The following is a 10,196-nucleotide window of genomic DNA, read 5'->3' on the forward strand; positions in this document are numbered from 1 at the left end:
GTGCTAGTAGCTTCAAATCAATGCTTAAATTGCAACATGAACATTTCTAGCAAGAGACACAAGTGTCAACTTGCACTTGACCTTGAATATTTGTAATTATTATTATTTTTATTTATATAGATTTCAGTCATCACTAATCTACCATGTCACACATCGATAGATTTCACGATATAAGCAAAACAGGAAGTACTTTCATTTATCTTAGTAGCAACATAAGTAGTGTTTAAAACAAAAAGGTCATGAGCTAAGTACCTTTTACCAACAAAGTCACTATTTTAGGTGAGGATAACCATCTTGTTAGCTTTAAAACAATTCTAAGCCCAACTTGATTCAACAAACTTCTAGGCACCAAGTTTCTTCCCTTTTCCAAGTACTCTTACTGTGGCAAAGCTACCCATGATCACAAACTTGTCGTCGATAGTATCCTAGAAGTCATGAAAAAGTTCTCGATTTAAGCACAAGTGTCTTAAGGTTTCAGTGTCAAAGGTCTAATCAGACTCATTTTCCAAGGTTGGTTTTCACGACCATGACTGTAATAATGTCATTCTGCTCAATAGGATTGGCTTGTGGGACAGGAGTTGGTCTTCCTTTCCTATGATCACACTAGTAGGATTTGTGCCCTTATTTTCCATAGACATGGGATATCAACTTGGTCTTTTCATTCAACCTTCCCTCAAACAGTCTTGTGATGTTCCTTCTTTTGTGATAATTTATCTTTAACATACCGCTTGCTTTTAGTTTTGAACCTCTAATTTATTTTAGGAAATACAAAATAACCATTTTTCTCATTACTTACCCAACTTCTAATTTAAGAAAATAATAAATGATAATGATGAAATTAGCAAGGAAGTCGAATAATATATGAACATACTAAAATATGTACATTTTCTCATATAAAATTAAAAAAAAAAAAAAAAAAAAAAAAAAACATTTGTGGACTTATTCAACAACAATTATACATCTTTTAGTGAAAATTATTAAGAGAGATGTTTACGTCAAAGTGACTACAAGCACATATTCTGTTATTCGAAGTTGGCGACTCAAACCCACATATCTTCACCTTCAGTGATAATAATAATAATAATTGTTAACGTAAATTATGGTTTATAATTTATGTTTATAAACTCATACAAACTGAAACCCATAAAAATAAAAGTGATTCAAGATCAAAAAGGTTGGTGGCTGGTCAGAGGGTCTGGAAGGACTGGTGGTGATGGGTTAGATCTCACAGAATTTTTTTAAAAAAAATAATTTTAGTATGGGCAGTAGTAATGACAAAGGATTTATGAATGTTGGAACATCAATAGTGCAAAAATGCTAACCATGTTGTTTTGTGTATTTTATTAAATAATCGACGTATCTTTTTATAAAGACGATGAGAGACTAAATGCATACCAAGAATTCAAGAAAAAAAAAATAGGAAGAGTAAACATTAATTGAGAGGATTATGACTCATAAACATAAACCATAATTTACGTTAACAATAATAAAAATAGTAAAAAGAAGAGAGATTTTGATGAATATTTTATTAGTGTTGGTTTTCTAGCTAGTCTCCACTCCTCCTTAGAGAAAACATTTATCTTTTAAAAGAAATATGGATGCTTTAGTCGTTGTGTTATTGATTACGTTGCCAATTGTGTCGTATTTTCTTTAGTTCTTTTAACGTTTTTTAATGGTTCAATTAATGTGAAAGTTGAGGATGAAACTGACGGATTAAGAAGAAGAATATTGTTGTTTCTTTTAAAGGAAAAAAGAGAGAGAAAATAACTATGGAACCCGTCTCTTCGAGAGACGAATCCTGGTGACATATGAAAAACTAACCGAGTGGCAAATGCAAGATTTTATGGAGGTATTTGGCTCACCAACATGAGTTGAGTTGAATTTGTATAATATATCAACTCATTGTTTGGCCCACCAACATTAAATGTTGGTGGAATTGAGTTGGTATATTTTACCACTCACCCTAACTCTCCATTCTTATCATGTTTTCAATGGCTCGTCACACTCTGAGAACTACCAATTGGCTCTGACAACAAACTCCGATGACCAACTCCGACAACCACCTTCATAGGCTCCGACAACCACCTTCGACTACAAACTCCGATGAAAACCACCTTTGATGATCACTTTTGAGCGAGCAACTCCAACAACCAACTCAAGGCTTCGACAACCACCTTCGACGACAAACTCCGACAACCAACTCTAATACCACATTCATGTGACTAACTTTAAGCTCCAACAGTCACGTACAACTATAATCTCTAGCGAAAATCATCTTGGATAATCAACTTCGGCGACCCTAAGATTAAAAAATTACCTCCAATGACAAACTTTGACAACCAACTCCAATACACCTTCATGTGACCAACTTCAGGCTCCGACAACAACCTCTAACTATAAACTCCAGCAAAAATCATCTTCGATAATCAACTTCGACAACTACTTCCAATTATTATAAGATTGATGACAGTATGTTGTATGGTTGTAAAGTATCTAACCTGTCTCTTATACACATCTAGATGTGTATAAGAGACAGGTATTATTGAGATCGATTTAAAAAATAAAAAAAATATTTTGTCTACATTAAATGCAATATTTATATGTAATGAATTCACATAATGTTTAGACAAAAAGTATGTATGTAGTTGAAAAGTATCTAACATATAACAAAAAAAACTATAAAATGAAAAAAAAAAATTCAAGGACATTTTCCAGTAAGAATTAGTGAAAAATAGAGATTTGTTCTCTGATGATCCTCCAAATGTAGAGGAAATGAAAGTGAAACTGTTAAAGAAATGTGATGACATTCCACTGATTGTTACGATGAGGGAGATTTAATTTACAATTCATGACATAGTAAAAATATAGAGTAACAATAGGAAGAAGAAGAAGAAGAAGAAGATATGAAATTCATAGAGAAAAATTAGTTAGAATAAAAAATTTTGATTTCACTTTAGTTTCTCATTTTGTTTAACCATATTTCAACAAGAAATGTAATGGGTTAATTGTTGTTCATTGCGCAAAAAAGAAAGGAAGAAAGAAAGAAAAGTTTTAAAAATTAAAAGAAAAAAAATTGCAATCCATATTTTATTCAAACAAAGATTGGTAGAGTTATTGAATAAAAAAGTTTCAAAACAAAAATAATAATCATAAAAGCATATTATTTAGGGTTCAAAAAACTGCATCAGATACTCAGACATATGAACTCAACTCTGCAACACAAACGTAGACATATGAACTTAGACTAAATAACTCTGCACCCCAAACGCAGATATATGATCTCCACATACATATGAACACCAGACATCTTATCTCAACTCAGCGTTCCAAAGTACGCCTAAAATATTCCAATTTGTAAATGTCAAGGAAGAACAAATTGCCTCGTTAGCAGATGATAAGGAGCCATGTAGAAGCTGATAGAAATGCTCTCGTTGGTGTATGTGCTCTCGCTGGTGTGTATGCTCTCGTTGGTGTGTATGTTCTCGCTGGTATCGTTGGTGTGTATATTATCGCTAGTGTCGCTGGTGTGTATGCTATCGCTAGTGTCGCTAGTGTGTATGCTCTCGCTGGTATCGCTAGTGTGTATGCTCTCACTGGTATTACTGGTGTGTATGCTCTCGCTAGTGTCGCTGGTGTGTATACTCTCGCTGATGTTGATGTGTATGCTCTCCTAACAACCTCTGCCATATAATTATTCTCTACCAATTGTACAGAAGATTCGTTAGTTATTTTTTGTCCTTATTCTAAAACCAAAGTGTATATATCTATACATCACTACCCTGTATTATGTGTGGGGAAAAGATTTAATATACGAGATCAAATATATAGAAAAAGAAAGAGAAATTGCTCTCCCAGATCTTCATCTTCTACTGCACCTTTTTTCTTCTTCAAGCTTAGCTCATACAGCTGCTCAACTTGGTATCAGAGCACCAGGTAAGCTATGGCAAATCAACCCTCTACAAACTTTTTCTCACCTATTTTTTTTGGAGCTGTCAGCAGTGGAATCATCACAGGTCCTCCTCTAAATCAACTTCTCAACCAAGTGACATCCATCAAAATGGATAGATTGAACTTTTTACTTTGGCAGAATCTTGTGTGGCCAATTTTAAGAAGCTATAGATTGGAAGGTTATCTAACTCTATACATAACTGAGCTTCTCTCTAAACTATACCTCAACCATATGAAACCTTGTCCAACCCCTGTAGTACCTGGCACCTCTCTGTTCTTGAGCATTGGAACAACCCTCCATGACCCATTTCTATATTGCAGCACGGTTGGTGCTCTCCAATACCTCACTAATACAAGACCGGACCACCTTCATTGTTAATAAACTTAGCCAATTCCTCAAAGCTCCTACTAATATTCACTGGTCAACTGTCAAATCCCAAGCTTCTGCTATTTCTATACGTTCGTTTTCCTCTCTTTGTTTCGTGTGCTTAGATATCTTGCAGGGACTCTCCACTTTGGCCTAACCATCAACTGTGATACTTACCTCAATTTAACATCCTATTCTAATGCAGATTGGGCCTCAAGTATTGATGATCGAAAATCTACAGCTGTTTATTGCCTCTATCTTGGATCGACTCTCATTTCTTGGTCATCTAAGAAACAAATGACTGTGGCTCATTCTAGTACTAAATCCGAGTGTCGATCTATTGCTCATGCTACAACCGAGATCATTTGGGTGAAAAATCTATTAACCGAGATTGGTTTCTCTCTAAAGGGTATACCTGTTCTCTGGTGTGATAACATGGGTGCAGGTGCCTTAGCTGCCAACCCTGTCTTTCACGCACGAACTAAGCATATCAAAATAGATGTGCACTTCATCCGTGACTTTGTCCTTCAAGATCAACTTTATGTTAGATATGTACCCTCTGCAGAACAATTGGCGAATTACCTAACTAAGCCTTTACCCCTTGATACATTTGTCTACCTTCGAAGCAAGCTCGGACTAAAAGACTTACCCTCTCGCTTGAGGGGGGATGTCAAGGAAGAACAAATTGCCTCGTTAGCAGTTGACAATGAGCCATGTAGAAGCTGATATAAATGCTCTCGCTGGTGTATATGCTCTCACTGGTGTGTATGCTCTCGCTGGTGTTACTGGTGTGTATGCTCTTGCTGGTGTTGCTAGTGTGTATGCTCCCGCTGGTGTCGCTGGTGTGTATGCTCTTACTGGTATCGCTGGTGTGTATGCTCTCGCTGGTGTCGCTAGTGTGTATGCTCTCGTTGGTGTCGCTGGTGTGTATACTCTCGCTGATGCTGATGTGTATGCTCTCCTAACAACCTCTGCCATATAATTATTCTCTACCAGCTATACAGAAGATTTGTTAGTTATTTTTTGTCCTTATTCTAAAACCTAAGTGTATATATCTATACATCACTACCCTGTATTATGTGTGAGGAAAATATTTAATATACGAGATCAAATATACAGAAAAGGGAAGAGAAATTGCTCTCCCAGATCTTCATCTTCTGCTGCAATTTTTTTCTTCTTCAAGCTTAGCTCGTTATTTTTTTCAAGAAACTGTTTTTCCCCAATTATTGTACCTCTTTATAATATTTTTCTTATTATAAAAAAGAATAGAATTAGAAAAGTTTTACACATACTTCAAATTTTTTAGTGTCGAATTTTTTTGGGTCTGAAATGCAGTTTTCAACATTTTTTTTCCTTTTTTGTTTTTAACAATTTTGATCCCTATATTCTAAATTCTATTTTAGTTTAGTCTAGCATTTTGATTATCCAAATTTGACTATATATTTTTAAAATTAACAAGAAAATGTTAACATACTCTATTAAAAAGATAAATAATAAACTAATACTGAATAAAATTAGGGTGTATTTGAAATATATTTTAAAGTATTTAATTTAAAAAATTAGTCATTTGAAAAAAAAGATCAAGTGTTCGACAACCATTCAAAATAAAATTTGAAAGAATAAGTTTATAAAATAAGCTAGTTTAGGATAAATACTTAAAGTCAACTTTTAGAAAGATTTTTTTTTTTTTTTTTTTTTGAAATTATTTTAAACGACAAAATTGCTGATAATATTACAAATATAACAAAATATCACAATCTATTTGTAATAGACCACGATAATCAGTGAAACTTTGTTTTATCATATAAATATTTAGATTCATATTGTTATATTCGAAACAACCCATTTTTTTATAAGTTAATCCAAATAGGTCCTTAATATTTATAATAGTATTAGTACATCAAGTTGTTTGAAAAAAAAAATACAAGTTGGCAAATATAGGAAAATGAACCAAAATATTTACAAATATAGCAAAATTTTACTGTCTCGACCACTATAGATTGCGATAGACTATCTATGTCATGGTAAACACATATAGTAATATATCGTGGTATATCACGATCTATGCAGATAGACTGTGATATTTTACTATTATTTATAAATATTTTCAACAACTTTTTAACTTAAAATAATTTTCTAGTTGGAAATTATAATTAAAATTTATTTATTTGCAACAAAAGTGTTAAAATATTTTTAGATATAGTGTTTAAGTTAGTAATGGTTATTTAAATTTAGTTTTAAAAATATGGTAAAATCAAGGACCTTTAATATTAATATGGTTGTTTTCAAAACTTATTAGAGAAATATTGTTGTTTTGAAATTTATTAGAGAAATATTGTTGTTTTGGGATTTCGAGGCTAGAAGTCGAGGGTTGAGAATTTGACTAATGTAGAGTTCGAACGTTGAGAACTCAACAAACAAAGAAAAACTTGGAAACAATACGTAAATTAGGGTTGTCGAGGGTTAAAGTTTCGACATACATAAGTCGAAACTTCAACCATCGACAAGGAAAAGGAAATCTCGCTAATTTTATGATGAGGATCTCGCTCTAGAAGGGAATCTCGCTAATTTTTTATATTAGGTTGTCGAAGGTTGAAGTTCTAGCATATATAAATTGAAACTTCAACCTTCGACAAGGAAGATAAGTGGGTGAAGCAGATTGTAAGAGAGAGCAAAATTGAAAGCGAGATTGTAGGAGAGAGCGAGATTGAAAGCAAGATTGTGGGAGAGAACAAGATTGTAGGAGAGAGCGAGATGGAAAGCGGGATTTTAGGAGAGATCGAGATTGAAACCGAGATTGTAGGAAAGAGCGAGATTGAGAGAGCGAGATTGAAAGCAAGATTATAGGAGAGAGCGAGATTGAGAGAGCGAGATTGAGTCTGCCACATGGATTAAACTGTGAACCAGTCAACTGACGTGGTCTGCCACATGGAAATCGTCTTCACTTTATTTACTTTCCATAAGTCTGAAAAAGTGCATATATATCACCATGTTGCCTCTGCTTCGATTCTCTGCATGCATTGACGTTATCCGATTCCCTTACTCCGATTCCATGCATTCATTGACGCATTCATGCCCCTCTACCATAGCCTTAATGCTTTTTCAACCACCCTAAACCTGTGGGTCGAGTGTTCAACACTCAACCTACATTCTTTTAAACCACCATCCTCTTCATTTTTCCTCAATCACTCCCTCCATAATTTTTGAAGACTCACTACCCTTGATTTTGCTCACTTCTCTCCCCTTGATTTGCTCACTGCCCCCTCACTGCCTTCGAAAATAAGCCTTCGAAATCATTTTCCTCTCCTCCCATTTCCATTTCCATTTCTCTTCTTGTATTTCATTTAATACAAGTTATTCTCACACAACTATATTGGTTCGTTATTCTATTAAATTTATATTTTTTAAGAATAATTATAAATTTTATTTTTGTTCTTATATTATTATTTTTTTATAGATTCTAGTTTTTTTAAAAAAATTTGTAATTGTTGTCAGATAACAAATAACAGGAAAAAAGGGTGAACGTTGTCACTTTGAAGGAAAAAAGAGAACTATCGTCGAATCTGTGAGTTGAACTTATTATATTTGAAAAGTTTAATTTATTCTTATGATATTTGATTTATTTAGTATTAACTTTGATGTTTATTTAAAATGTTTAGTTTATTGTTATGTTTAAGAAGTTGATATTTATAGTTTAATACAAAATTATTGTGATAGTTAACAAGTTTAGTATAGTTTTAAAAGTTTAATATAGTTTGAAAATTTTAGTTTATTCATAATTATTGTTGTTATGGTTTTTTATGGAACGTTGATATTTTCTAGTATTAACTTTGAAAATATAGTTTGAAAAAGTTTAATTAATTTAATTTTTTATTTTGTATTAAATTTGAAAAAAATAGTTTTAAAAAGTTTACCTCATTTTAATTTGAAAAGTTTAATTTTGTTGTTATTTTTAAAATAGTTATAAAAAGTTTAATTTATTGTTATGTTTAAAAGTTGATGTTCATAAAACTTAAAAAGTATATGTTTTATAACTAAAAAATTTAATATTTTTTTAATATTCATCTTATAAAAAGTATAATACAAAAAATTGATATTTGTCTTTTTTTTTTTTTTTTTTTAGAAAATGGCAGGCAAATGCTTGGGATTTTTGTTGTTTACAAATGATAATATGATTGTGGTATTGATGGAGTTGAGTATGACCAACCACCAAGTGGGAGTTTTACCATAAATGTGAACAGTAAAATTGTATTTAAATAATTCATTCAAATGGTTGGGATGTTCCTTAGTGTAGATATGGGAGCAAATCATAGAAATAATATATAGACATCCCAATCTAGAACCATCAGGATCAATAAGATATATGTCATTCCTTTTCGAATGCAACAAGCTATGAACTTGATGTTCTCAATGGCAATGCCAGTGCCAAATGTAGTGCATTTATATGCAAATGTAATATGATAGGAGTGAAGTCTGATACATCATTTAACTAGTTGAAGATCCAACTAATATATCGATCCTGATCCGAGTCAGTTGCATCGCCATGTGATAATGAAGATATGGCGGCTAACAATTGTACAGAGACTTCAAAACAGAAACGGATGACGAATTTGAAGAGTTGGATTTTGATGGTCGTGAACATGAGATGCTTTCAGATACATTCAATGATTTGGATATGAATGTACTAGATAGCATTCGGGAACATGACCCAATTGTAGCTCCTGTGGACGTTGATAATATGCAATTATATAAAGGAATGATTTTTCAAGACAAGGAAATGCTACAACACGCAGTCAAATATTTTGCAATAAAGTGTCACGCACCATACGAGGTTGTTGAATCTACACCGATGATTTGGACAATTTGGTGTAAGAAGTGGGAGGAAGGTTGCAAGTGGAGACTTCGTGCAATAAAGAAAAAAATCACATGGCTTGTTCGAGATCACTAAGTATGATGAGCAGTATACATGTTTTTATTTAGAACTAAGTCAAAGTCATGTGCAATTGGATTCATCAATGATTGCACTGGAGTTCTGTGACGCCGTAAGAGAAAAACCATCTATCAGTGTGGCACAACTACAGTCCGACATCAAATCAAAGTTTGGATATCATGTTCCTTACCATAGGGTATGGGAGGGAAAAAGAAAAGTGTTGGCTAAAGTGTTCGGTGATTAGGATGAGTCTTACAAATTGTTGCCCAGGTGGTTATATATGGTTAAGTAGACTAATCCCGGAACATGTGTAAAGTGGAGAGTTAAAAACGCTTACTGAAGGCCATGTTATCCTAACTTCTGTATTTTGGGCATTTGGTCCTTGTATAGAAGCTTTTAATAAATGTCGGCCGATCATTCAGATAGATGGTACACACTTGTACGACAAATATAGAGAAAAACTGTTGATTGCTACATCAATTGACTCGAACGGCCATCTACTTCCACTTGCGTTTGTCGTTGCTGATGAAGAGTCCGCAGACTCATGGGGTTACCTGTTGGAGAGTGCACTATCACTTTACAAGACATAGAAGTGTTGTTAGGGTTACCTGTTGACAGTGAGCCGGTCACTAGAGTGATGTACGATGACTGATTAGAAGTTTTTCAACTGTACCTCGGTGCGACCCCGCCTGCCGACAAAATTAAAAGATCGAGGTTAAGTTTAATATGGTTAGAAACACAATTTTGTGAGCTCACAGATGATGCAGACAAGGAAACCCTCATAAGATATGCGCGAGCATGTATACTACAAATGATGGGTGGAAGTCTGTTTTCAGATAAATCAAGTCATTTTGTTCACTTGATGTTCCTGTCACTATTAGCTAACCTCCATGATGCGGGGCGGTATTCGTGGGGTGGAGCATGCTTGGCATGGTTGTATAGACAACTATA

The sequence above is a fragment of the Benincasa hispida genome, chromosome 1 (genome assembly GCF_009727055.1).
Source record: "Benincasa hispida cultivar B227 chromosome 1, ASM972705v1, whole genome shotgun sequence".
NCBI lineage: Eukaryota > Viridiplantae > Streptophyta > Magnoliopsida > Cucurbitales > Cucurbitaceae > Benincasa > Benincasa hispida.